Source organism: Triturus cristatus, chromosome 2_2 (genome assembly GCF_964204655.1).
Source record: "Triturus cristatus chromosome 2_2, aTriCri1.1, whole genome shotgun sequence".
NCBI lineage: Eukaryota > Metazoa > Chordata > Amphibia > Caudata > Salamandridae > Triturus > Triturus cristatus.
The window spans coordinates 240,997,182-241,024,385 of NC_140582.1; positions in this window are offsets into that span (position 1 = coordinate 240,997,182).

Genomic DNA, 27,204 nt, shown 5'->3' on the forward strand with positions numbered 1-27,204 from the left:
GCCTTTTGGTCGTGCCAAGCTTTCTGTAATTCTTGGCTCGCCTCAAGGTTTTTAGACGCCTTCTCCATGTACTCCGCCATCCGCGAGCGGAGACCGAGCACATAGTCCACAATGTTTGATGCCGGCTTTCTGAGAGGTCTCTCCCATCCTTCCTTTACCAAACAAAGGGGTCCCCTTACAGGATGTCCGAACAGAAGCTCAAAAGGGCTGTAGCCAACCCCCTTCTGCGGGACCTCTCTGTAGGCGAACAAGAGGCAGGGTATCAGGACATCCCATCTCCGCCGAAGCTTTTCAGGTAGTCCGTGAATCATCCCTTTTAGGGTCCGGTTGAATCTCTCAACCAGCCCATTGCATTGTGGGTGATAGGGTGTGGTGAACTTGTAGTTGACACCACATTCCTTCCACATAGCAGTCAGATATCCCGACATGAAGTTTGCACCTCTGTCTGAGACGACCTCCTTAGGGAAGCCCACTCTGGAGAACACTCCAAGTAGGGCCCGTGCCACCACAGGTGCTGTAGTGGTCCTAAGGGGAATAGCTTCAGGATACCTGGTGGCGTGGTCCACCACCACCAGTATAAACTTGTGCCCTGATGCTGTCTGGGGTTCCATTGGTCCGACAATGTCGATCCCCACTCGTTCAAAGGGTACCCCCACCACGGGTAGTGGTATGAGGGGGGCCTTTGTCGTGCCACCTGACTTACCACTGGCTTGGCAAGTGACACAGGAGCGGCAAAACTCCTTCGTATCTTCGGACATGTGGGGCCAGTGAAAGTGTGGAACAATTCTGTCCCAAGTCTTATTCTGGCCTAAGTGACCTGCAAGGGGAATCTCGTGGGCCAAGGTGAGAAGGAAACCTCTCAGAGACAAGGGGATGACCAGCCTCCTGGTCGCACCAGGTTTGGGGTCTCTTGCCTCAGAGTACAGGAGTCCATCGTCCCAGTACACTTTGTGGGTACCTGTGGCGTTCCCTGCAGCCTCAGCAGCGGCCTGCTGTCTGAGGGGTTCAAGTGAGGGGCAGTCTAACTGTGCCTTCCCCAGGTCTTCCCTGGAGGGTCCCCCTGAGCCCAGAAACTCAACCTGACCAGGTTCAAGCTCTTGCGGCTCAGTTTCCCTCAGTTCTTTAAGGTCAGCCTCCTCGGAGACTTGATCCACGACCTGGGGCAAGGGGGAAGGCGAAGCCTTACCCTTACTGCTCCTTTTCTTGGAAGGTGTCTGGTCCGTTCTTCCAGGATCCAGCACCTGTTCAGTGGGGCATCTCTTGGCCCGTGACCTGGTCACAGCAAGGACATGTGCTGGCAAACCTAACATTTCCATGTGAGTCCTCTGCTCCACTTCTGACCATTGTGACGTTTCCAAATCATTGCCCAACAGACATTCTACGGGGAGGTCTGAACTAACCACAACCTTTTTCGGGCCACTTACCCCTCCCCAGGAGAAATCAACAACTGCCATACTGTGATTGGTAGTGACGTTGCTGGCATTGGTCACTAGGTAACTGGTACCTAGCATGATCTGTCCAGGGTCCACGAAGTTAGGCGTCACCATGGTGACACTGGCACACGTGTCCCTGTAGGCCTGAGCCACTTTTCCATTTATCAAAGGTGTCTGCCTGTATTTGCCCAAAGTATTGGGACTGGCATCAGGGGACATATCCATATCCCCTGTACAGACAAGGACGGCCTGAGTGAGCGTGCCGACTAAGTCGTCACTCCCCTCGGTTCCCAAGGTTAACCCAACTAATGCCTTGGGAGGCGCACTACCACTGCTGACTGTACTAGGGGGCGCAGGTGCCTTAGGGGCTGCAGTGGTAGGAGTTTGCCCTCCTTTCTTGGTGCACTCACTAAACCAGTGAGTCTTACTTTTACAGTATTGGCACCACCTTTTTGACTGGCCTTCTTGAGTCTTCTTCTTCTGTGAAGCCTGACCCCCACCCTCTTTGGTTTGTTGGGGACCTGGCGAAGACTTCTGGTCATTTTGTTCGTTCTTGTTACCCTTTTGGTCTGCTTTCTTCTGACCACCCTGGTTCTGATTCTGGTTCTGCTTGACCCTTGTTCTGACCCATCTGTCTGCCTTCTTTCCCAATTCTTGGGGAGAGGTCAGATCCGAGTCGACAAGGTGCTGATGCAACAATTGGTTCTGACAGTTGTTTAAAATCTGTTCTCGCATGATAAGATTGTACAATCCTGTGTAATCAGTAACCTTGCTACCCAGCAACCAGCCTTCCAAAGCCTTAGTGGCACAATCGACAAAGTCAGCCCAATCCTGAGACTGAATTTTCTGGGTGTCCCGGAACAGCACCCGGTACTGTTCCGTGGTTAAGCCGAACCCATCAATCAGTGTGTTCTTCAGGACTTGGTAGTTGTTAGCATCCTCAGCTCTTGTAGTGAGGAGCTTGTCCCTTCCTTTACCTTCAAAGGAAAGCCACAGTATAGCTGCCCACTGACTTGGGGGGACGCACTGGACAGTGCAGGCCCTCTCCAAGGCAGTTATCCACTTGTGGATGTCGTCCCCTTGTTTAAAGGGGGGCACTATTTTACTCAGGTGTCTAGTGTCTATACCCCTGTCTTTCTCTCTATTGAGAATGCTGCCACCAGTGGGATCTAACCCACTTAATTTCTGCTCTCGGGCTAAGGCAAGTCTTTCTTTGGCGAGGGCAAGTTCTTCCCGCTCGATCCTCAGATTGACCTCCCGCATCTTCGCTTCATGCTCCCTCCTCTGAGGGGAAGTCATTCCTCTCTGAGAAGGTGCCTGAGAGACATGTGTATGAACCGATCTGCCAGAGCCTCTGGAGAGAGACCTAGCTCGTCCGTTCCCAAGGTTAAGCCTGCTTGAGCGTGGGCCCGGGGCTCCCCCAGTTCCATTCTCATGCCTGCTTAAGTTGGTCCTTGTAAGCCTGCCGACTACCACTGGACCTTTGTCTGCCTCGTCTCCCGATAACTCGTCCTCGTCCTCCTCCTCTGTGTGGAGGTCGAGGTCTGGGTCACCGAGGGTTCCCTCTAAGGGAGGCATGTTCCCATCTGCACTGGGGGGACCTGGGTTAGAGGACCTCCTAGCATCGTACGCCTCTAAGAGACCTATCAGTATTGCGATGGTAGGGTTAGAACCCTGGTTTAGCTTCCTGGAGGCACACAGTTGTCGCATCTCCTTGAAGCTAAGAGTTGCATATCGTGACACGACCTGTGGAGGGTCACTGACCACTAAGGGAGTCCCTGCAGAGTCTCCGTGGACCGACATGCTTTTCTAGTGAGGTGTAAGCGTTGCACCTACCTACACTATGGGTTTACCTACTGATCCCTTGCTAAGAGTTGTAGTCAGGGTGTGCTAAGCCCTGTTACACTACAACAGCCGGTTCAGTAGAACTCGGAGTATTCTAAGTTAAGTTATATGTACCTGGGTACTTATGTGATCTTTCACTGCGATATTCTTAGGATACGTGTGTGGTAAAACAACAGCAAGCTCAAATCCCAACCGCTGCTCACCAATGTGAGAAGTTGGCCTGATATGTAGTGCTCACTATTCTAGTGATCACTGTGTATCATTCCAAACGACCCTTATTGATGATTGGTTGTAAGTCAACCTTTTAGACCAGCTATCCTAGTAGCGTGGATTCGAGCAGTCTTTAGGCTAAACTCTAGAGGGCGTGTTAAGCCAGCTGTTTACCATCACATATACCCCTTGAACACCAAGTGAAAGGACACCACACAAGTTGTTATGAAAATAAAAGGATATTTATTTATAACAAGACTACCCTGGCTCTTTATGAGTCAGGGAGCTAAGCACACTACAAAACTCTTAGGAAAATACTTCAGTTGCACAATTTACACAAATGCCCGAGGGGCACGAGAAACCATCTACACTAACAGTGAAATACGAATGGTTAGAGTCTGGAGATACTGAATCCGGAGTGATCCGATCAGTGGGACTAAACGAAAAAGGAACTGGACACTTGTAGAGCGAACCTGCGATGGAGCACCGAGATGCTCGAGTTACCTAGCCCGGAGGCTGCGGCTGCGTGAAGTTCGGCAAGATGTCGGGAGTCCTCGTGTAGTCTCAGGAGCCTGAAAGAAGAAGTTGCTGGCAGGCGACCAGTGACGATGTTCAGAGCGATCCAAGCCTGGATCGGTGGTGAAGGAAAACCTGAAAGCAGAGGGGACTCAGTTCTCAACCGCCAGCCAGCGATCGTGTGGGTACCAGGAGGGTACCGGCTGAAGTCACCTCGACCAGGTGAGTGGGTGACGTCGGACTCGGCTGTTCCTCGGACCAGGAGGCGCGGCGGCGACCAGGATGGAGGGCGAGCTGTCCCACGAAGGTGTCTGCTGTCGATGATGCTGGGCCCAGGAAGGGGCAGCGGATCTTGGCAGTGGCCACCCAAGCGGGGGAGTCAAGATGGCGTCGGGAGTGGACCAGGAGGGTCCGTGGTACTCCTCTGTTGAAGGGGAGCAAGAGCCAGTCTGGAGCACCCAGACTAGTGATGAAACAATCGTGGTGCGTCGTGAAGAGGGCCACAAGCCGGTCGGCAAGTGGTCGAACAACGCGGTGAACAACAAGGAGCGGAAGGGCCCCCACGCAGATCTCGGGGATGCTGGGGAGGCAGACTTCGATGCTGGAGCTGCTCAGGGTTAGGGCTTCTCAAACCCTAGGTGCACTCACTCGAGGGTCCCTCGGTGGGCGTGCTAGATAAGCGTCGTGCAGGTTCTGAAGATAGCCGGTCCCGCAGGTCTCGTCACACCTACGACTCTCAGCTGAGCTGATGAGGGAGGTAAAAGGTCAGAGATGGCAGGGAACTCGGGTCTCGTCGAGCTGGGCAGTCTTGATCCGTAGGAGAGACTTACAGCAAACCGCAAGCGCTTAGATGGTGCCTGCTGGTGCAGGGTGGCTACTCCTTAGCCACAAGGGAGAGTCTTCAGAAATAGTCAAGAGTTCCTTTCGTGGAAAGTAGTTCGTGATTCGGAGTTATCCGATTATCTGATTATCCAATTTGGGAAGGGGACTCGCTCCTACCTTTATTCTAAGAAAAAGGGGCTGGCCCGTGACTAGGTTCTACCTATGGGTGGAGCCAGGAGGGGGGTGGTTACACCCCTATCCTTTGTCCGGCTTCGCGCCAGCTCAGGGGCTGGTGTGCCCCCGAAACTGGTTTGAGCCGGGCTATGCACAGTGAGCACCGGGGTGCCACTGGCAATCACCTTCCTTTCAGCCCTGCCTACCTGGGATACACAAACCCTGTCTGGGATGGTGCTAACACCGCCCTCGACAGGAAACCCTTTGTCCAAGCTCCCTTCGCTGGAAGGTCTCCCAGCAGCAGGAGGTCAGACTTGTGTCTGGTGGCAGCATCCATTTTGTGATGCTGAGGCTTGAGTCAACTTTAACCGGGGTTCAAGGTTACTTCCATGTCGTGTCCCTCTAAAAGGGGGGAATGCTAACCCCGTCACCAGGACTGGCGAGGGGTTCGTATTCCCATTCGTATGACACCTTACTCGACATGTATAGGTGATGCGATGCCAAAGTTAGCAAATAACCGCAAGGATTATAATGCATTAAAAGTAGTTGGCCCGCGTCACCATGGAACGGCTATTAGGACTTGGTTCCGCAAGCCGTCGACGGGCTCAGCTCGCGCCAGAGCACCGTCCCACATGATTCCCTGCACTCTGCCTTCAGGATTGTTAAGGCCTGCTATAGGAGTGACTGATAGGAATCCATGTGTCCATTTTAGGGTTTAGGTGTAGGAATACTACACCTACAGCAACGGGTGATTACACCACGTGGCCCCAGCTGTCGTGCAGCCAGTTGTGTCAGATTTGGGCGGCCATTCCGGGGGTGGCATAATACATGCTTCAGCCCCTGGTAGGCCCTGGGTACACCGATGCCCTGGATACCTGTGGTATGCTGAGACAGGGACTGACAAGGCGGCCCAGTTCCAATTAGTGGATGCACCTAATGTACATGTGTGTTAATTTCGAGAGAGAACAGCTAGGCTGTGGGTCTGATTGGCAGGCCCACAGCCGGAGAAAGTCGTAAACCAATGAAGCAAAAGCAAAAAATCTGGGTGATCATAGGATTGCAGACCCTACTCTCCTACAGTCAGCACCTGCGTCCCTGCTTTTATCATTTTATCAGGCTGCGTTTCTGCAGAAAATATTTCTAAGACAACTAGTTGCTACACTTATATCCTTTTATGGTCTTTAGACAAGAGTTAATTATAACACATTACACAGGCGCTAATTTTTGACCTCTGACAGATGAAAAGCTGCATTAGAACCGGTGGCCTTAAGGTTACCTGAGGATCTCTACAATGGATGCGTTAGTTCGCTGCGCTATCTTGTCGCCTCCCCACTCGCACATCTGCACGATACCTCTACAAGACCCACAAAGGAGGTCAAGTCGCGCAGGTCCTGTGGGCCGTGAAATACTAACGTATTTTTACTGGGAGTGTTTTACATGGCGCTCATCCGCGATGAGACTTTTTCAAAGCTCGTGTAAGAACAAAGAAGCAAGGGGCTAGGATGGAATCTTAGTTGAGCCTTCAATTTCAGTGCCCTTTGGAACCTCGGGAGAGGGGGCCATGGCCCAGAGAGCTGGTCATATGTTTGTGGTTCGTTGCTAGTAAGGGGTTGTTTTCTTAATTACTCTCTTGCGTGTCTTGAGGGATTTTCCCTACTGCTGCTTCCTCACGGGATTGCCCTGGTTTTTGCTTCAGGTAAAGTTCTCCTAACTACTTCAACTGCATGTATGTGGGGCTGCCTAATCTACATCCAATTAATATAGTGTGCGTGGAAAATTTCTGACAGACAGACTCTTCATGCCCTTTTGCGGCCAACTGAACAATGCCCAAACCTCGCTACCCGGCCCTGTTTCAGGGCTTCGCCTAATATGCATTAATGGAAAGGACACGCTTTATATCGGGAGGACCCAGACCAGTGGCAACCCTGCATGGGAGCATCACGGAAACGTTAGAATGCTGTTGTGGCCGACTCAACGTTTAATCAGTCTGAGGTCGATAGTATAGGAAGCATCCGTCCGTGGTTAGACTTGCACGTTTAATTCTTGTGCAAGGTGCTTTTCAGTTTGTGGTGTGCGCTACCTACAGGGACAGTGAATGTGTGTCAAGGATACGGGGTGAGCGGGGGCATCAGGGCAGTTTGTGCATCTACTTTACAGTCGCGTATGAAACTCAGATGATCATGGAGAGTTTCGACCCTCCTGTCCCCACCTCGACCATCCGGCGCTCGGGGGCACCGCCGCCCGCACCGATCTCCACTGCTGTACGGTGCCACGACTCTTGTCCCATCCTCCCGGGCAGCAGCTCCGTGTACACCGGTTCTGGGCTGTTGCAAAGGGGCGGAAAGGCCCAGCCCATGATCCGCTGCTGGCGATGATTGGCTGCTCTCGCCTGTTACCCTCTGAGACGCGGTGCCAAGCTCGAAGCCCAGTTAGCCGGCAGGTTTGCTCCACTTGGACGATCCCCTCTGGTTACTAAGGCGGGGGTGGAGGCTTCGCTCACGCTGCTCCTGCCGTAGCCTCCGGATGATCAGCTGCTGGTTTTAAAGTGCGGGGGTGGCGGCTCTGCTCACGCTGCTCCCGCTGCTGAACCCATTGGTGCAAAAAAGGGTGCAAAACCAGCCCGGCCGCAGTCCGCCGCTCGCCTGATCAACACTGGTCGATCCGCACTCTGAAGACGGGCACAGTCCTTCCCAACGTCGTCCAGCATTCTTCTTCCTTATTGCGAGGGGGTGTGTATGGGCTCACTTGGGCCATTGGCCCCCTTTTATCCCCCCTCGCCCTACCTAGCTCGCCCCCTGATTGGGTGGGGTCTCGCCTCATTTGAGGGGGGGCCAATCCTGGCCCCCGCGAGCCTAGCCGGCATGGCATGCAAATGGGGGGGGCAGGGGAGGGCCTCCTGCCTCCGGACGGCGTTTTACCCGGACCCCCATCGGGTCCGGCTTCGTCTACCCGTCCCGGGTTCTTATTCACGATTAAAGTCCAACTGGTTTCAAGCAACATCAGTGTAATACTGTCATTTAGAAAACTTGCATTGTAGAACAGTTCAATCAGCTGTACCTCTGCAATGAATTAAGCTTCCTGGTAAATCTTTTTTCTGTTTTTTAAGTCACCTGTCTATCTGCACAACAACTGATTTGGTTGGTAGTAGGAAGAATCATCCAAAAGAAGACCTTTTTCTGTATTTTGTCATATTTAAAAATAAATATAGACAAGAAAAAACTGTGACATTAATTAACAGGAACCAGTTGCTCTCCCTTGCCCAGTGCCCATTCCTGCCTCGCTTCTGAAGGAAATGACCACTACCAAGGTGTCCCTGGCATATAGAAAAGATAAGGTGTTGGATGCACCTGTACAGATCCCACCCACTAAATACTGGACGAGTGAACACCTACCCTCAGAGGTGCCTATGATGGAGCAGGTAAAACAAAATTTTGTATACATCCTCTAATTTGCAGGAAATTAATTACATAATCATTCTAAAATTAATTAAAATAACATGTTTGCAGCAGAAGTGTTATTAATCAACCTTTACATCTTGATAAACATAAATATACATGGGACTAAAATGCTAATTGCATGGCAGAACAATTAATTAACTATGGTATGCAAACTAACCTTAGATTGTGGTGAAATAGTAAAATTGCATGATTTATGTTGCTTTGTGATCATTTGTGCTTTAAAAGTTGTCAAGTGGTAAGTATTATTGGTTTAAATGTTGCTACAGCTAGGAAAATACTAATATATATTGGGATTAGTATGGGTTTGAACATCGGAACTTTCATTTCTATATTTTAATTGCTGTTATGTCTATTTCTGCTCAAGTTGGCATTCGGGCCTATTAGGCCGCAGTACCCAAGATGGCGTTCTCTGAAGCAGATGCTACCATGTGCACATGATGACTTCTGTGCATGCCCAGATGGCTCTTGAAATCACGGGGTAGCTTGAACTCCTGACATCGTGTTCCCTGCCAAGGACGAAAGTCAGGAACTTGACCGCAAGCCAGAAGATGACAAAATGAAAATCAAGGAAGAGACAAAGAGAGGACCTGTCAGAACGACCCTTTTACCTTGGAAAAAGATACAACTACTGTTTCAGCGCCTGGGAACTAAACAGACAATGACGATTTGAGAACTTTGTGAAAAGTCACTATGGAGAACCAGTTTGCACTGGGAAAATTCAACAAACTACAGATAACCCCGAACTGTCCAGTCCAAACATTTGGTCTGCCCCTAAAATTGTTATATCTAAAATGAAGTAAGGCAGAAAAGGGTATAAAAACCATCTCATCAATCATTACGGAGTAGTTGGAGTTGGAAGGGTTGGTTGTAGCAGCGTTCGTTCGTGGGTTTGTTCATTCGTTGGGTCTCAGTTGTGGCTGCATCTATCTTTGGGTTATTTCTTTGTGTTTCTTAAATTCTTTGCTATCAGTCTGAGTGTGGAATTGGTCCATGCTCAGGATTGATGTTCGGATTTTGCTGAAATTCTGAACTTTACTACACTGTATCCTGTATTTCGCATGCCAGTTTGATCCTGGTGAGGATTGGACTACCTGTTCGAGGGAGTCCTCATTTGAGAATGCAGATAACTCCCTGTTCGATCTGAACCTTTCATCATCTTTCAATTGGTAATGATTTAATGTACTTTTCTGAAAATCTTTGTCTAAGAGAAATTTCTGAATGTTCATATTTTTCTCTTTAATAAATGTAATGATGTAATGATCAAATAACGAGCTCTAGAAAATAAATGACAATTTAAGAGTTTAATTAACGGTAAGATAAACAAAAATGTAAATAATAAGAAAGGAGTTTGTGGTTCTTAAATGAATTACAGAAAATATCATATGTTTCCTACGCTTTAATTGTGTCTTAGCTGGTTCTAATTCACCATCAACCAGTCCACCTAGTTGGTCCATCGACCAAATAGTGGAGTGCCTTGATGTTAAAGTCAGGATTCTGAAGCTGTATATAGAATGTGTATATAATATTAAGCAAATTAATCCTGATAGGTAATAAGGTACCCACATGTCCAGCGCCTTTTTCTCCTGTGAAAAGATTTGAGTGAGATTGATTGAATGACGAGCGTGTTGGTTTTATGGGCCCCACCAATGAATGAGTGCATGAAAGAGCTGTTGTGAATAAGGATCTGTGATGTAAGGAGAAGATGTAAATGTCCTCCGTGCTGGATCACCTACAACAAAAGCAATAAACACAACCAGAAGGCTACCAGGATGTCTCATGCCAGTGGAAAGTGAAAAAATGCATACCCTACGCTTCAGCTCATGACAGGTGGGAGGTATTTATCACTCTTCAGTGGCATTTCAGGGAATCACCTGTCTTCCCTACAGACCTTTCCTCATCAGATGGCATCACTCACACCAATTAATTCTAACATTGCCAAGACAAACAGTCTGCACCAGCACCCCAAGATTAAAAGTGAATGTTAATGCACTAACACAAAGCACGCTGTCTCTTTCTCGTTCAAAGAAGGGTGGCATTTGGGGAGGAAAATTTACAGACGAGTAGCTTTTGTTTGGAGGAATTGAGTATATATTTTTTATTTAATGAAAGGTGCATAGGTAGAAGCAAAATGTGCATATTTAGGACGTGGCAAGCTGCTGTTTTAAGAAATTTATATATAGTATAAATAGAGCGCAATTATGTGGGGCTACATTGGGCATATTTAGGAAATTGGCTGATGTTTAGCGGCATGAGGAACAGTGTCAAGACTGATTTGCATATGGCTGGGTCTGTACTGGGGTGGCAAGTGAGCTAAAGAACGTTGATGGATTAAACCCATATCTGTGACTGGGGGTGAGTGTCTGAAAAGTTTCAGTGCTCCGTCCATCATCTATTTGTGCTTGCTTAGCAGCATAGTAATGAAAGTTCCTTAATTTGTATAAAGTTGATATTTGAGTATAAATGAATGCTGAGTCGTCTAAAGTGCTGATGGGATTTCCCTTGGCGATACAAGATTTGTGATAATTTAGCTGTTATTTCACAACTACACGAAAGTGTTACTTTTATATCACGACTACACACAAGCAGTTCGTCAACTATATTGAAATAATTTGTGTAGCATTATCAGAGCCACTGCTGACTAAAGCCTCCGCCTCTATGATTTGTGTAACTTAGGGTATATTTCTGCTAGCCGGGCTCTGCAACATTAGTATTTGAGTTTGTGACTGCCTGCTGACTGAGATTGTAAGTTCTGTGTAACTTGTAAATGGATCACCTTGCCCATTCTAATACTCATTCAAAATGTATGACTGAGCATCTTCTTGAAAGGGGCAGAACGGAAAAACAAAAGCAAGATGAAAGCAGATTTTATGACAGATGCTATATAAATCTTGAAAATAATAACAGGGGACCATGCTAAATTGCAGATCGAGGTTAATTGAACTACAAGCAAAATCTATTGCTTTTTAGCCATTTTGTAGGGGAAATATTTAGAAAAAGACTTTGGGCCCTGTTTAGAAAGTCTTCACTTGCAGAAGTACACCTAGGCACGGGTGCAGATTTACTACTTCAGAGAATTCACAAACATTTCCATTATTACACCTAGAAAGCTGTACCAGGTGGGGATTCCAGGCATACTTCTGGGACTGTCTTGTTTAGATTTCTCATGGGCTCCTATTCCCAAAGTGCATAATTCTACATAGGGGAATGGAGCCTACTGTTTTTGTATTTTCTTTTTCTCTTCAGTGAGAAAGTTTTTCTCCTACACCACCTGCTAATCTGGCCATGATCTAGTCACCTTTCCGTCCTAGAAAGGGAGTTACAAGAACTGGAGTAACAATCAGCAATTTTCAGCATGGGAAAGGGTAGGATTTTTACATATTTGTAGGGGGTTCACAAACTTACAAGGCAATCCACGCATTGTAACGCCTAATTCCACCTCTTGCTTCATATTTTCTACCGCAGATTTTTCTGCATTTGAAATCAGAACTGATACATCAGTTTACAACTGCCAAAAATCCTTATGCGAATTACTGGCAAACATAAGTGAGATGTTTTTGGCAATACCTTTGTCAGATGGGTCCCTGTTTTACCAGATTGTTTTTAAGATTTTCTGAGGGGATAAACTCCCAAATACCCATGTGCAATAATTCAATAAGTGTGTTGGACTTGGCCCTTTTTGCAGGGTCATCCCTGAACTTTTTGACTTCATCCTGTATTTTGTCTGACCTGTTTTTGTTGGTTTTATGACTCTGGGCACTTTACCACTGCTGATCAGTGCTAAAGTGCATATACTCTCCCTATTGTAAATTGATGTATGGATTAGTTACTCCATGATTGGCTGATTTGGTTTACTTGTCAGACCCTAGTACAGTGCACCAGGAGTGCCCAGGGCTTGTAAACCAAATGCTGCTGGTTGGCTTGCAGCACTGGTTGTGCCATCCACAGAAGCAGCCTGTAAAAGTGTGTCTCAGGTCTGCAATGCTGACTGGTTAAGTGCACCCACTTGCCACTCCCTAAACCTTCCCTTTTCTGCATATTAGTCACCCCTATGGTAGGCCCAAGGGCAGAGTGCATTGTAAGTATAAGTTAGGACATGCCCTGGTGTGTGTGCCACATCCTAATAGTGAATTACAGCCATTTTCGTTTTTCACTATTGCAAGGCTACATGTTCCCCATAGGCCAGAATGGACAGTTTGATTAATACATCTTATAATCCTAACTGACTCAGGGAACTAGGTAGAAATTCGAGTTTAGTATGCCTGAATGACAAAATACATATTTTAGTGAAGTTGGTTTTAGCATTCTGTGTTTGAAAATACCACTTTTTTAGAAAGTAGGTATTTTCTTGTCTAACTATCCAAGCCTGCCTCTGCTAGGTTGTGTATTCCTTGTCTGGAGTTTGAGTGACAGGGGCTGGGGGATTCCAGGAGACAGGGTGAGCCACCACAGGGCTGAATAGAAAGATCTGCATGTAGATGGGTGGGAGGAGTTGCACCTGGGACCTGAAAAGGGCTGTGCCTTCCCTCCACAATGCTGGCTCCACCTCCTGTGGTGCGTCTGATGTCCCTGGCCTGCACTGTGAAAGGAAAGATGGAGTCTTGTCAACAAAGTGCTCCAGGACTGACCAGAACTGGTTTGGACTAGGCAAAGGCCTCTCTGCCTTCAGAGAACAAAGAGAAACTGAGTATAAATATTGGGACCCAAACCCAAGAACTTTAGTTCACTTTTGGGAAACAAGAAGACACCTTTGCTGAGGAGAGGAACCAGAGAGACTCGGGAGAGACTATCCCTAAGCGTGAGGGACTGGCCTGCAGTGGTTGCCTAACTGCCAAAGAGAGGAGAAAGGACTTTTGTGCTACTTTCATTCAACTTGTGAGGGATCTCCAAGGGCTTGAGATAGAGCTTGCCTCCTGCTGAAGTCTCAGGGACAACAGATTTCACCAACCAGCTCCCCAAGAGTTCTTTGGAAGTGCCTGCTGTTGTGTTGGGCTTTCTGAGGGACTGCATGTCACAAGGAGCTGGAAGCGCGACTCACAAAGAAGAAGCGTGTCGCCGCCGCAGCCGTCACATCGCCGGAGAAGAGGATCGGCGTCTCATCAGACGCTGCCGCATCAACGGAGAAGCATGTCGCCACCGCTGGAGCTGTCGCATCACATCGCCGAAGTGCCTCGCATCTCCGGAGAAGAGGATCAACGATGCACCAGACGCCGCCGCATCACCGGGAAGCGTGTCGCAGGGCCTGTCGCGGCTCAGCAGAATCGTTGAGTCGCTGCACGGCCATCGGGCGTGCACGCATCGTGTCGCATCAAGAAGAAGACGCCATCTTTGTTTCATCGCACCGGATCTTCATCGCAACACGGCGTTGTGTGTCGCATCGCCACGGAAGCGCAGTAAGAAACCGAAGCATCACCTCCCCTCGCAGAGAAGAACCGACGCATCCCCTATGCATCGGTAGGGACCCGACGCATCACCGTTCTTGCGTTTTAGGAACTGACGCATCACCTTCCCTGCAACACTTTCGCTGTATAGCGTTACGTATCTGAAGGTACATTGAACTCAAAGTGTCGCATTTTACATCTTAAGAGAACTGAGCTATTTCTACCATTTTAAAAGTACAGTATTGTGGATTTTGTCGTTTATGGTCTTGTGTTAAGTCTATATAAAAGATACTTATTTTTAATATACAACTGGTGTGGTGTCCATCTGTAGTGTTGTCACTGAGTTACTGTATGTGTGCACAAATGCTTTACGCAGTGCATCTGAGATAAACCTGTCTGCTCGTGCCAAGCTACCAAGGGGGTGAGCAGGGGTTGTTTTAGGAGTGTACCCCCTTACCCTGACTAGATGCAAAGGCCTCTATTTGGTCAAAGGTACCTCCTCTGCCAACTAGAGACCCCCAAATCTAACAGAGTGCCACTTTAAAGCTGACTGTAAAGCCCGCTGCTTTTAGAAAATTAATTTGAAATGTATATTGCCTTGATGGGATCCCCCAGCCAACTTTCCTAGGGACCCAGCATACAGGCTGCAGGCCCAATCTTTATAAAAGTGGTATTTTCAGAACTGTGACTTAATACCCAACTTTACCATTAAAGAGGGTTTTAAAGTTCAATTCTTTAGACACCAAACGCGATATTCCTACTTGCTGTCTATTGAAAATTAGCAGTTATTAATTTTTATTAGGTAATTCGGTATCATCCTGTGGGAGAGGTAGGCCTTGCAGTAGTAAAAATTAATGGAAGAGTTTTTTACTACCAGGACATGATTAACTTAATAGTACACGTCCAACTTTTTAAAAACACTGCACCCTTCCCCTCTGAGCTTTTTAGGGCCTACCCTAGGGGTGATTTACTGAAAAGGAAGGTTTAGACTTGGCAAAGGGTTTCCTTTGCTAGATCGAAATGCCAGTTAAACTGCACACACAGGCTGCACTGGCATGCCTGAGACATATTTAAAAGGCACTCAGGTGGGTGACACAGTTAGTGCTGCAAGCACAATGGTTAGCACACACACAAGATGCCAGAACTGACTGCTCCTTTACAAATACAATTTATTTGTGACCACTATATTCAATAAAAGTGATCACCATTTATTTTTTGAACATCATAAAAGTATAGGATTGTTTTTTATCACACACAGAAAAGGACCAATGCACAACAAATCATAAATGCTTTTCTTCCACCCACATAAATAAATACACAAAAGTGGATACATACAATATAAATAGACAGACAAATATATGCAACAGTACACAAAAGCAAAAATGATATACAAAATGATCGGTTCTGGTTTTACAATGTCCAACAAGAGCAGAAAATAAATACAATATACCTGCTACTACAATCTGTTCAAAATCTCTTTCCTATGGACAGTGCACCCTTAACATAGCTTAACTACTGAAGGCAGGTAAAAAAACATTCTATTTTCAATAGTTAATTCCCTGGTTCTCAGTGTCACTCTTTTTTGATCGTTGGGTGCACAGGTGCTGGGCAAAGCGTTCTGCACCCACTACAACATTTTGGGGGCTCTCCTCAGGACACAGAACTGCTATCCACTCTCATGAAATTTGGAGCATTGACATCTGAAGGTGATCAAGTTCTTTGGTTACGAAAGGACTGACACCCCTCCTTCATATCACGATCCCTGATTTCAATTCCACATTTTAGGGAAAAAGAATCAATCAGTACATTCTTGGACACAATTGTGAGAAGTTGGCCTGATATGTAGTGCTCACTATTCTAGTGATCACTGTGTATCATTCCAAACGACCCTCATTGATGATTGGTTGCAAGTCAACCTTATAGACCAGCTATCCTAGTAGCGTGGATACGAGCAGTCTTAGGCTAAACTCTACAGGGCGTGTTAAGCCAGCTGTTTACCATCACATATACCCCTTGAACACCAAGTGAAAGGACACCACACAAGTTGTTATGAAAATAAAGGATATTTATTTATAACAAGACTACCCTGGCTCTTTATGAGTCAGGGAGCTAAGCACACTACAAAACTCTTAGGGAAATACTTCAGTTGCACAATTTACACAAATGCCCGAGGGGCACGAGAAACCATCTACACTAACAGTGAAATGCGAATGGTTAGAGTCTGGAGGTACTGATTCCGGAGTGTTCCGATTAGTGGGACTAAACGAAAAAGGAACTGGACACTTGTAGAGCAAACCTGCGATGGAGCACCGAGATGCTCGAGTTACCTAGCCCGGAGGCTGCGGCTGCGTGAAGTTCGGCAAGATGTCGGGAGTCCTCGTGTAGTCTCAGGAGCCTGAAAGAAGAAGTTGCTGGCAGGCGACCAGTGACGATGTTCAGAGCGATCCAAGCCTGGATCGGTGATGAAGGAAACCTGAAAGCAGAGGGGACTCAGTTCTCAACCGCTAGCCAGCGATCGTGTGGGTACCAGGGGGGTACCGGCTGAAGTCACCTCGACCAGGTGAGTGGGTGACGTCGGACTCGGCTGTTCCTCGGACCAGGAGGCGCGGCGGCGACCAGGATGGAGGGCGAGCTGTCCCACGAAGGTGTCTGCTGTCGATGATGCTGGGCCCAGGAAGGGGCAGCGGATCTTGGCAGTGGCAACCCAAGCGGGGGAGTCAAGATGGCGTCGGGAGTGGACCAGGAGGGTCCGTGGTACTCCTCTGTTGAAGGGGAGCAAGAGCCAGTCTGGAGCAACCAGACCGGTGATGCAAATAATCTTGGAGCGTCGTGAAGAGGGCCACAAGCCGGTCGGCAAGTGGTCGGACAACGCTGGGAACAGCAAGAAGCGGAAGGGCCCCCACACAGATCTCGTGGATGCTGGGGAGACAGACTTCGATGCTGGAGCTGCTCAGGGTTTAGGGCTTCTCCAACCCTAGGTGCACTCACTCGAGGGTCCCTCGGTGGGCGTGCTAGATAAGCGTCGTGCAGGTTCTGAGGATAGCCGGTCCCGCAGGTCTCGTCACACCTACGACTCTCAGCTGGGCTGATGAGGTAGGTAAAAGGTCAGAGATGGCAGGGAACTCAGGTCTCGTCGAGCTGGGCAGTCTTGATCCGTAGGAGACGTACAGCAAACCGCAAGCGCTTAGGTGGTGCCTGCTGGTGCAGGGTGGCTACTCCTTAGCCACAAGGGAGAGTCTTCAGAAATAGTCAAGAGTTCCTTTCGTGGAAAGTGGTTCGTGATTCGGAGTTATCCGATTCTCTGATTATCCAATTTGGGAAGGGGACTCGCTCCTACCTTTATTCTAAGAAAAGGGGCTGGCCCGTGACTAGGTTCTACCTATGGGTGGAGCCAGGAGGGGGGTGGTTACACCCCTATCCTTTGTCCGGCTTCGCGCCAGCTCAGGGGCTGGTGTGCCCCCGAAACTGGTTTGAGCCGGGCTATGCACAGTGAGCACCGGGGTGCCACTTGCAATCACCTTCCTTTCAGCCCTGCCTACCTGGGATACACAAACCCTGTCTGGGATGGTGCTAACACCGCCCTCGACAGGAAACCCTTTGTCCAAGCTCCCCTTGCTGGAAGGTCCCCCAGCAGCAGGAGGTCAGACTTGTGTCTGGTGGCGGCATCCATTTTGTGATGCTGAGGCTTGAGTCAACTTTAACCGGGGTTCAAGGTTACTTCCATGTCGTGTCCCTCTAAAAGGGGGGAATGCTAACCCCGTCGCCAGGACTGTTGAGGGGTTCGTATTCCCATTCGTATGACACCTTACTCGACATGTGTAGGTGATGTGATGCCAAAGTTAGCAAATAACCGCAAGGATTATAATGCATTAAAAGTAGTTGGCCCGCGTCACCATGGAACGGCTATTAGGACTTGGTTCCGCAAGCCGTCGACGGGCTCAGCTCGCGCCAGAGCACCGTCCCACATGATTCCCTGCACTCTGCCTTCAGGATTGATAAGGCCTGCTATAGGAGTGACTGATAGGAATCCATGTGTCCATTTTAGGGTTTAGGTGTAGGAATACTACACCTACAGCAACGGGTGATTACACCACGTGGCCCCAGCTGTCGTGCAGCCAGTTGTGTCAGATTTGGGCGGCCATTCCAGGGGTGGCATAATACATGCTTCAGCCCCTGGTAGGCCCTGGGTACACCGATGCCCTGGATACCTGTGGTATGCTGAGACAGGGACTGACAAGGCGGCCCAGTTCCAATTAGTGGATGCACCTAATGTACATGTGTGTTAATTTCGAGAGAGAACAGCTAGGCTGTGGGTCTGATTGGCAGGCCCACAGCCGGAGAAAGTCGTAAACCAATGAAGCAAAAGCAAAAAATCTGGGTGATCATAGGATTGCAGACCCTACTCTCCTACAACAATCATTTTGCATCGCTCTACCCGAGAGACTCAGTGCAGGCGACCATGTGGAACTAATGGTAGCATGTAATTTACAGGCCTTGGGTACATTTATTACCACTGTACTAGAGACTTACAAGTAAATTAAATGTGCCAATTGGGTGAAAGCCAATGTTACCATGCTTTAGGGAGAAAGCACAAGCACTTTAGCACTGGTTAGCAGTAGTAAAGTGCACCGAGTCCTAAAAGCCAACAAAAACGAAAAAAGAGAACTAAGTGTAAATGTAAAAATGTTTTGGAACGACCCTGCAGAGAGGGCCAAGTCCAACTTTACCCACTTCCTACTAATGTAAGCTTGTATGATGACAGACAAAAGTAAATTATATGTTAAATGTTAACATGGCCACTAAAAACTGTTTAAATATGTCTTGCCCGGTACACTGGGTGGAGAGACAGTGCCAGAAAAAGAGGTCGGTAGGGTGAGAAAGAGGTTTAGATAGAGAAATAGAATAGACCCAGACAAATAGAGAGAACGTTTGCTTTCCCAAGAGAAGCCTTTTAGAAGATGGGGGCCCTGGGCAATAACCCACTTTGCCCCTGCCTCAAAACACCTCTGTCTGAGAACTTGTGCCATCATGAAGGACCATTCTAATGGACTCCAGACATGCAATATACAGTTGTACGATGCCCCTTGACTGCACAGTTGAGTGGAACTCATTGTTTTTCAATCTTTGCACTGTGTAGAATGCAGTAAAGTTTATGTGCTCAGGAAATCTTTGCTCCATATACAGATTCTTTTTTTAGCCTCTTTTTATTTAAAATGTATAAAGCAGCAGTACGTAGGTATTACAGTTTAAGTGGATACACAATTTCGAATGAATCACTAGAAACATTTTCCCTAGCAGTAAGAGAGAGATTGTATGTTGACCATCTTATGTTAATACATGCATGCACGCTGCTCCTGGTGCCCCTTAGAAGCCCCAAGTGCCTAGGAAACTGGAAGAAACAATGAACCTTTGTCGAGAAGAAAGGTTGAGTCATCTGTATGTGTCTGGGCTTGGGCTTGGATGAGTGACAGTGCCTGCTGTGGCATGATTATGTTTATGCCAGAAGTGGCGTGTCTGACAATGTAAGAAGTATAATCATTGTGTAAGATTTCAAATCTGATTGCTGTTGCTGTTCAGAACAGCAAGTGTGGTGCCAGCCAAGCTGCCCTGTAGGGGCTCAGTCATGCACCACTGCCATGAAGGAAGCTCTCCTCTGGAAGACCCAGATCATGGGCAGGCCTCTCTCTTTCTCTCTCTCTCTCTCTCTCTCTCTCTCTCTCTCTCTCTCTCTCAGGTGAGACAAGGCCCTCATAGACCCAAAGACCAATCACCAATTTTCATTGCATTCAGCAAACACATTGCCTTTGTAGGTATATTAATACGAGAATTAGGGTGGCATACACACTAAGGAAACAGCGGTAAATCACATTTGTAATGAGTCATATTAATTCTGTGTCAAGTGGTGTTATATATGCAGAAACTAATATACAAAATCAGCATGCCTGAGCTCTGCTAACTTAACTTTGAGATCTGTTGTAGCATCATTCACCTGAAAACCCAATTAAAAGAAGGAATGAGGACTGTGGTGTAACAGGTAATACAAGTTGTGAGTTGCAGAGAACAAGCACATACATCTGTTCATCATCACCACAAAGTTATTTCATTGATGCATGGTGGAAGGAAAGGGCCCTAAGATGTGTAGTGAGCCTACAGCTGCTTCCAAGCCTCCTCCATTCCATCTGATTGGTTATGTGCCTTCTTGGGACACAGCGGCTGCTTGAACTAGCATTTGGATAGGTCAGAGGCACCAACTATCAAATTCCAGAAGGCCACCGTGGTCTCCAGCACTAATTACACAGAGGCGCAGTTGATGAAGAAGCACTGGAGGGATGCCCAAGCCTTCAAAGAATCAGTTAGTGAATGATGATTTGAGAGTCACCAGTCTTAGGCACACCAACCACTATGGGTGAGGAAGGTTCAGTTGGGACCATGCTCAACATTCCACCCACAAGGATGTACTATTCACCGGTAACCCAGTCAAACCTTATGCACTGTTTTACAGGTGTGTTAAGAGCATACACCACCTCACTACTTCACTATTATTGCTTTACTCCTTATTGTGCAAATATCTCCAGGGAAGGTGGTGTAGCCACATGGGATGCCGCTAAGGAAGGTGCTGTACATAGGTGGTCATTAATGCCTGTAGCCCCCATCAGTATCTGGAAGTATTTGACCCAAAGGTGGCTAGGTCAATCTTATGTATTATATGGTGTTCATGAGTAGGATTCCTGGATCTTAACAATTGGTTGGGGGTACAGTCTTGTGTGAATTGAGACATTATGCCTGTCCTGTGCACTCATGTGGGGGACCTGTGAGACTATATATTGCAAGTCTACACAAGTTTCTATACATGTGTGTGTGCGTGTGTATACACACACTAAACAAACTAAAAGTCACAGGGATGTTATAGTTAGAAAATAAAATATTAAAAACCTTAGAAATTCACTGCAAAGCCAAAAGAACAAAGGCTACAGGGACATTATAGTTAGGCTAAGATTCAATTCATACAAAATTATAGAAACACATAAGTTATAGTTACCTAAGCTAGCTAGAAATTAAATCCCCGCAATGTACTGCTTATGATCTTACATATTACATCACTCATGACATGGTCAGTAATATGTCCAGATGGGACGTGTACCTAGGGGCCTGCGCATTATGATTACACCTACATATGAAAATCCCGATTCAGACCTCCACAAAGAGTGGCCTGAACACAATGCTCAAAAGTTCGATGGGCATGATTTGGCTACTGATTAAATAGGCTGACATAGAATGGAAAGAGGTATTACAAAAGATCAAAGACCTCAATAACATCTTACAAGTGAAGAAAACATTTAGGAAATGCGAAATAACATCAAGTGGACCTATGGATATATAAAGCAAATATGAAATCAACTAAGTCAATATCAAAAATATGTTTTATTTATATCACAATATTTTTTTTTTGGTACGTATGAAGTAAATTTTTCCAGTGAACAAAATACAAAATCAAGAGCATTCTAGAATTGCATAGTACAATGTATTTGATAAGACTGAGTAGCTGTTAGGCAAAGTGCCAGTCCATTGCTGCTCTTTTCTTATGCAGGCATACTCATTCATTCATTCTATACTAGGACTGTTAACACACTAATAATTCAATTGCCACAGCAGTAAATAGTACAAAGGATGAATGATATATTATTTTCAAGTTGAACATACACTGTATATTGATATAGTTACAACTCAGAATAGAGATACATTGACGTGGTTAAAACTGTCATGGCTGATGAAATTCGTATCTAATTTGTCCATATTGTATGGAGAAATGGGTGTGGAGGTGTTCGTTCCAGATTCCAATGATGGGTGCTGTGAGATATTAACCACAACTAATGAGTCCAAGTATTGGCCTCGCAATGTTGTGGTAAGCGAAAGTTGTGGTGAAAGGTTTGACTGGTGACCAGGTGTCTAGAAATCAATAGTTAAAATTAGTGAAGGATTGAAACAAAATGAATGAACAGAAAATCACCCCAACAACTACAACATTCAAAGATAGGAAGAAGAAGACCATAGATAAGGTCAAACAACAACCCTGCACAAACAGGCCGTGGAGACAATTTTTGTAGGCAAGAAGGGGTACCCCTGACTAAATTTCATAAATCAGGGAAAAAATTACAAGTGAAGATAACATTTAGGAAATGCGAAATAACATCAAGTGGACTTACGGATCCCTAAAGCTAATATGTAATCAACCAAGTCAATATCAGAAATATGTTTAATTTATATCATAATATATATGTATTTTTGTTGGTACGTATGAATTTAATTTTTCCAGGGAACAAAATACAAAATCAAAATCGAGAGTATTCTAAAAGTACATAGTACAATGTATTTGATAAGACTGAGTGGATGTTAGACAAAGTGCCAGTCCATTGCTGCTCTTTTCTTATGCAGGCATACTCATTCATTCATTCTATACCAGGACTGTTAACGCACTAATATTTCAAAGGGGAATAAATTCTTGGAAGATCGTTTGGACTATCAAAGAGGACACATATATACATTTGCTAGATGTTTTGATTATCAGAGAAGGCAAAACATACAGGATAGTAATAGATTGTACCAGGAGCAATCTTACAGTGAAGTCAACTCAGACACAGGATCAGAAATAGAAACATAAGATTTAACGAGGAAAGAAGGTGCAGTTAACAGGATCACAATATCTGATCAGTTATGTTTTTTACAAGAGGACCAATGCAAAGATTTCAGAGCAACGTGGGGATGAGGAAGACCCAGAGGAGGAGGAAGCGAAGGAGGGGCGGACAAGGCTGAAGAAGAAACACAAGAAGAAACAACTGGGAAAACCACATGGAATCAAAAGAAAAAAAAACAAATAGATACCGATACGGTTATAAATCTTAGTTCTGCTTCTCTCACTGAAAACAATATCGAAATTTTAGAATTTGGGCTATCATAGGGCCATAAGAACAACTTTGATTACTCTGAGACCAGAATTGATCTCTACAAATTTGTTATAAAAATGAAAATTGACCAAAGTGCACAAACTACTTGAGACATCTACCCTTACTATAGAGAGGGTGGCCAAATATACATTTGCGGAGCTAAAGTATCCACCTAGCGAGCTTGGATATTTTGGAGGACATTTTGACTCTACAGGAGGAAGGAAGGACTGATATTGATTTAGAGGCAACACAGGGCCCCTTGGAATTGAATTTGACTGCAATCACCACAGAGGGAGGAGGGATTAGCCTTTTCCGGTGTAAATCTAAGTATATTTCAAACATGGCAAGAGACAATCTGGACATTTTTTCAGAAAACGTAATTAGAGAGTTGCACTATATCAATCTGACTACTAAGCATGGTTGGGATAAATTCAATCAGAGAGATAAACTTTTCTTTTAAACCATTAAGAAACTTAAGGATATGGACAATGTGATAATTAAGCCATCAGACAAAATTGGCAATAGTGTTTTGTCGGATTGGGGTATGTATTTCAATGAAGCAATGTCTCAACTAAATGATAGAAAATTGTATATTTCTGCACCCATGAATGATTACTTGTTGATCAAAGAGGAATTTACTCAGAGGTTGGAATTTTGGAAAGATTTGGAACTGTTGAGTTGAGATGAATATTGTTTCTTGAAATAGGATTTCCCAATCATATCAACATTTTACATGATACCTAAGGTGCATAAGGATATAACGAGGTCTCCAGGAAGACCTATAATTGCAGCTCAAAATAGTCTGTTTGAAAATGTGTCCAAATATAGTGACTATTTTTTATATCCTACAGTCACGACCCTTTCATCGCACCTAAAAGATACATCAGATTTTCTTAAACATATCTATGATGGAAAGTGGGAGTTGTATGTGTTTTTCATAACTTAAAATTTTTCCACATTATACACGAGTATACATCATCAGGTTGGCCTGAGGGCAGTGCAACATTTCCTGCGTATGAGATCTTTGGGCTTTGCTTTGCATAATACTATGCTTTTGGAAAAGATCGAGTGGTGCCTCAGGAAGCACATTTTTATTTTTGGGAGCCAGCTTCATCAACAACAAAGAGGGTCAGCTATGGGCACCTGCTTTTCCCCCAGGTATGTGGCAAGCTAGCGAAGGTGGGAGTCGGGTCAGTGCATCCAGTAGACACCGGAAGGAGTACTGCGCATTGGAACAGCACTGAACTGTGCGATTTTTGGAAAAGCAAAACTCGAATATGAGTGAAGAGGAATGTGCCGCCAGAGAACAGGAAGCTCTGAAGCTATTCACGGAAAAAATGTTTGCTAAAGGAACAACTGAAGGGAATGCTGTGGTGTCTACAACTAGTGACCTAGGGTATGCTAATTTGCATATGGGCTGGTGGGAGGAGAGGGTGCTCTGAGGCCATATCATGGAGCATTGGTTACAGCATACAATTTTGTGGTTGAGGTACATTGATGACCTTTATGTGTTGTGGCAGGGCACAGAGGGGTAGGCCGAGCAATTTGTGAGAGAACTTAATGAGAGTGCCCTTACCTTAAGATTTACAGTGAAGATAAGGGCCACATCTGTAGATTTCCTAGACTTCAATATCCAAGTAGGAGCAGAAAGGTTAGAAACCTTAATTTTTAGGATACCTACTGCAGGGAACAATATACTGAATGCTGACAGCTTAAATCCTGCTCCCGATCAAAAGTACCACAAAAAAAATATTGTGATATAAATAAAAATATTTTTGATATTGACTTGGTTGATTACATATTTACTTTATGTATCCATAGGTCCACTTGATGTTATTTCGCATTTCCTAAATGGTTTCTTCACTTGCAATGTTTTCCATGATTTAGGAAATTTAGTCAGGGGTACCCCTTCTTGCTTACAAAAATTGTCTCCACAGCCTGTCTGTGCGGGGTTGTTCTTTGACCTTATCTATGGTCTTCTTCTTTCTCTCTTTGAATGTTGTAGTTATTGGGGTGATTTTCTTTGCTATTAGGAAAGGACGCCCCTTCCTAATAGCGAGACTCACAAATGCTATTTTGCGAGTCAGTGACTCGCAAAATAGCATTTGCGCATGCCATTAACCCTTTTTTTCAGTCGCAAATGGGAGGATCTCACGTTCCCCCCATGGGGAATCTGCGTAATTACACACCACCAAGGCCTGATTGGCTGGCTGCGCCCTGAGAGAAAAGTTGTAGCTGACATTTTATGTATCGGGAAATGATCCATGGGGCTAAAATTTAGGCTGCAACTTATATGAAGGAGTCAGGTAGAGGTTCCCTTACCCCATGTTTGTGTTACATAGGTGTCAAAAGTAAGTATTATGGGCAAGAAATTGCCACAAATGTCTTTTTTTGCCATGTGCGAAATCGCTGGCCCCACCAAGGGGCTCAACATGGCCCCTCGTGTAAATACATGACAGATCCATAGATCTCGCACAAATAAAAAAATGTATATATAATCTCACACCCAGTCACAGTCCCACACAGACACTCACATACTCACAGACCCACACAGGTGCTCTCACACCCACTCACAGACCCGTGCAGGCCCTCTCACACCCACTCAGACTGACTTTCACACCCATTCACAGACCCATACAGATGCTCTCATACCCACTCACAGGCCTATTCAGACACACACCCAATCACAGACCAACACAGACACTCACACAATCACAGCCCCATACAGACACTCACTCACAGACCAATGCAGGTGCTCTTGCACCTACTCACAGACATACTCAGACACTCCCACATGCACACACAGACCCATGCAGGCGATCTCACACTGACTCACAGACCTATTAAGACACTCTTACACCCGCTCATACACCCACACAGACACTGTCATGTCTTCTCACAGATTCACACAGACACTCACACACCCACTCACAGATCCACAGAGACACTCACACACCCACTCACAGGTGCTTAGATGAGAATATTAACTAAAATACAGTGAGCAGGAAAGTAGAAAGAGGAATTGGTATACTGTATGTATAATGATTTTATTATGCCAGTATGACTGAAAGTGTTTGAAATTAGATGTGAATGCTTGCTTATATTATGCAATTTATTAGTATGTAATCTACACACACTCACAGAGTCAGGTGGGCACTTACAGACCCAGTTACATTCTCACAAAAGCACTCATGTACCCATAACTCATACAGCCGGACAGTGAATGCAACACGCATTCACACACCCTTAAAACCATTCGCACACCCATTTACTCACTTGTATGTCCAAGCCTGAGTCTTGGTTCACCCTTAGAACTTGGGAGGACATCCTCAGAATGCAATCTGCATCACAGGAAGAGTTTCAGCATTCGTGAGAAGGGAGAATCCTGATTGTAGTTTACCTTAGAATAAGGGCACCTAAGGGTAATGGCTTGGAGAAGGAGGGACAAAAGCAGATACATTACTGTGTAAAGGCTCCAGAGGAGAGATGGTATCCCTCAGAGAGAGAGAGAGAGAGAGAGAGAGAGTTCCCCTACAGGAAGTAGTGTCTCCAACCAAACCCAGTCCTCTCAGGAGCTCAAGGACAGACAGGCAGTGAGGGGCCTTAGGCTGCAACTGGCCCAGCTGGCCACAGAGGAGAGAAAAATCGAGTCTGAGGGAGCAGTGGAGGAGTAAAGGGCCTTGTTGACCCATGACGTGATGGTCAAGAAGGGGGACTTGAATGCAATTAGCTGTTAGAGTCTATGGTGTAGACAAAAATACTGTGTCCAGTGCAAACGAACAAGTCCATATACCCAGAGATGTGGTGCCTGACTGTAAGGAGGGGGTGTGATACACATGTTGTTTCAGGCATATGAAGTAGCTCTAGAGGTACAGAGGATCTCTGAGGAGGATCGAGGAGCTGGCTTTTGGACTCATATTCCTGATGATGGACGGGACACCCTACTGGCCCTAGTAAAAGGGAGGTATCCCATCATGAAGGAGGTTCTTGTCAGTAAGTATGCATTCACCTGAGAGGAGTGCAGGTTGAAATACAAGGGGAGTCAGAAACTGTGTCACCAGTCCTGGGAGGAGTTTGTAGGGTACTTTTGAAATGTTTGTAAAGAGTACTGTTGTTTTTTAAGAAGATTTTTCTTACAGTTTTATACTTTTTTTCAAAGAGAACTGAAAAGAAGGAACTAGTTTCACACTGTGAAAAACATGAAGGTTCAACATAGAGTAAAGAAAATAATTAAATATTTCTGCTGACAGTACTTTCCACATCTGTGTGATTGGAAATGCAGTACTTATTTCTTTATCCATTTTTCCACAGTGTCTTTTGGAATGCTACATGTAATATACTGTACTATGAAAGAAAGTACAGATTCATCTGTGTCTGTTCCAAATGTAGGTACATCTTTTACCCAGAACAGAATATGAGTTTGATG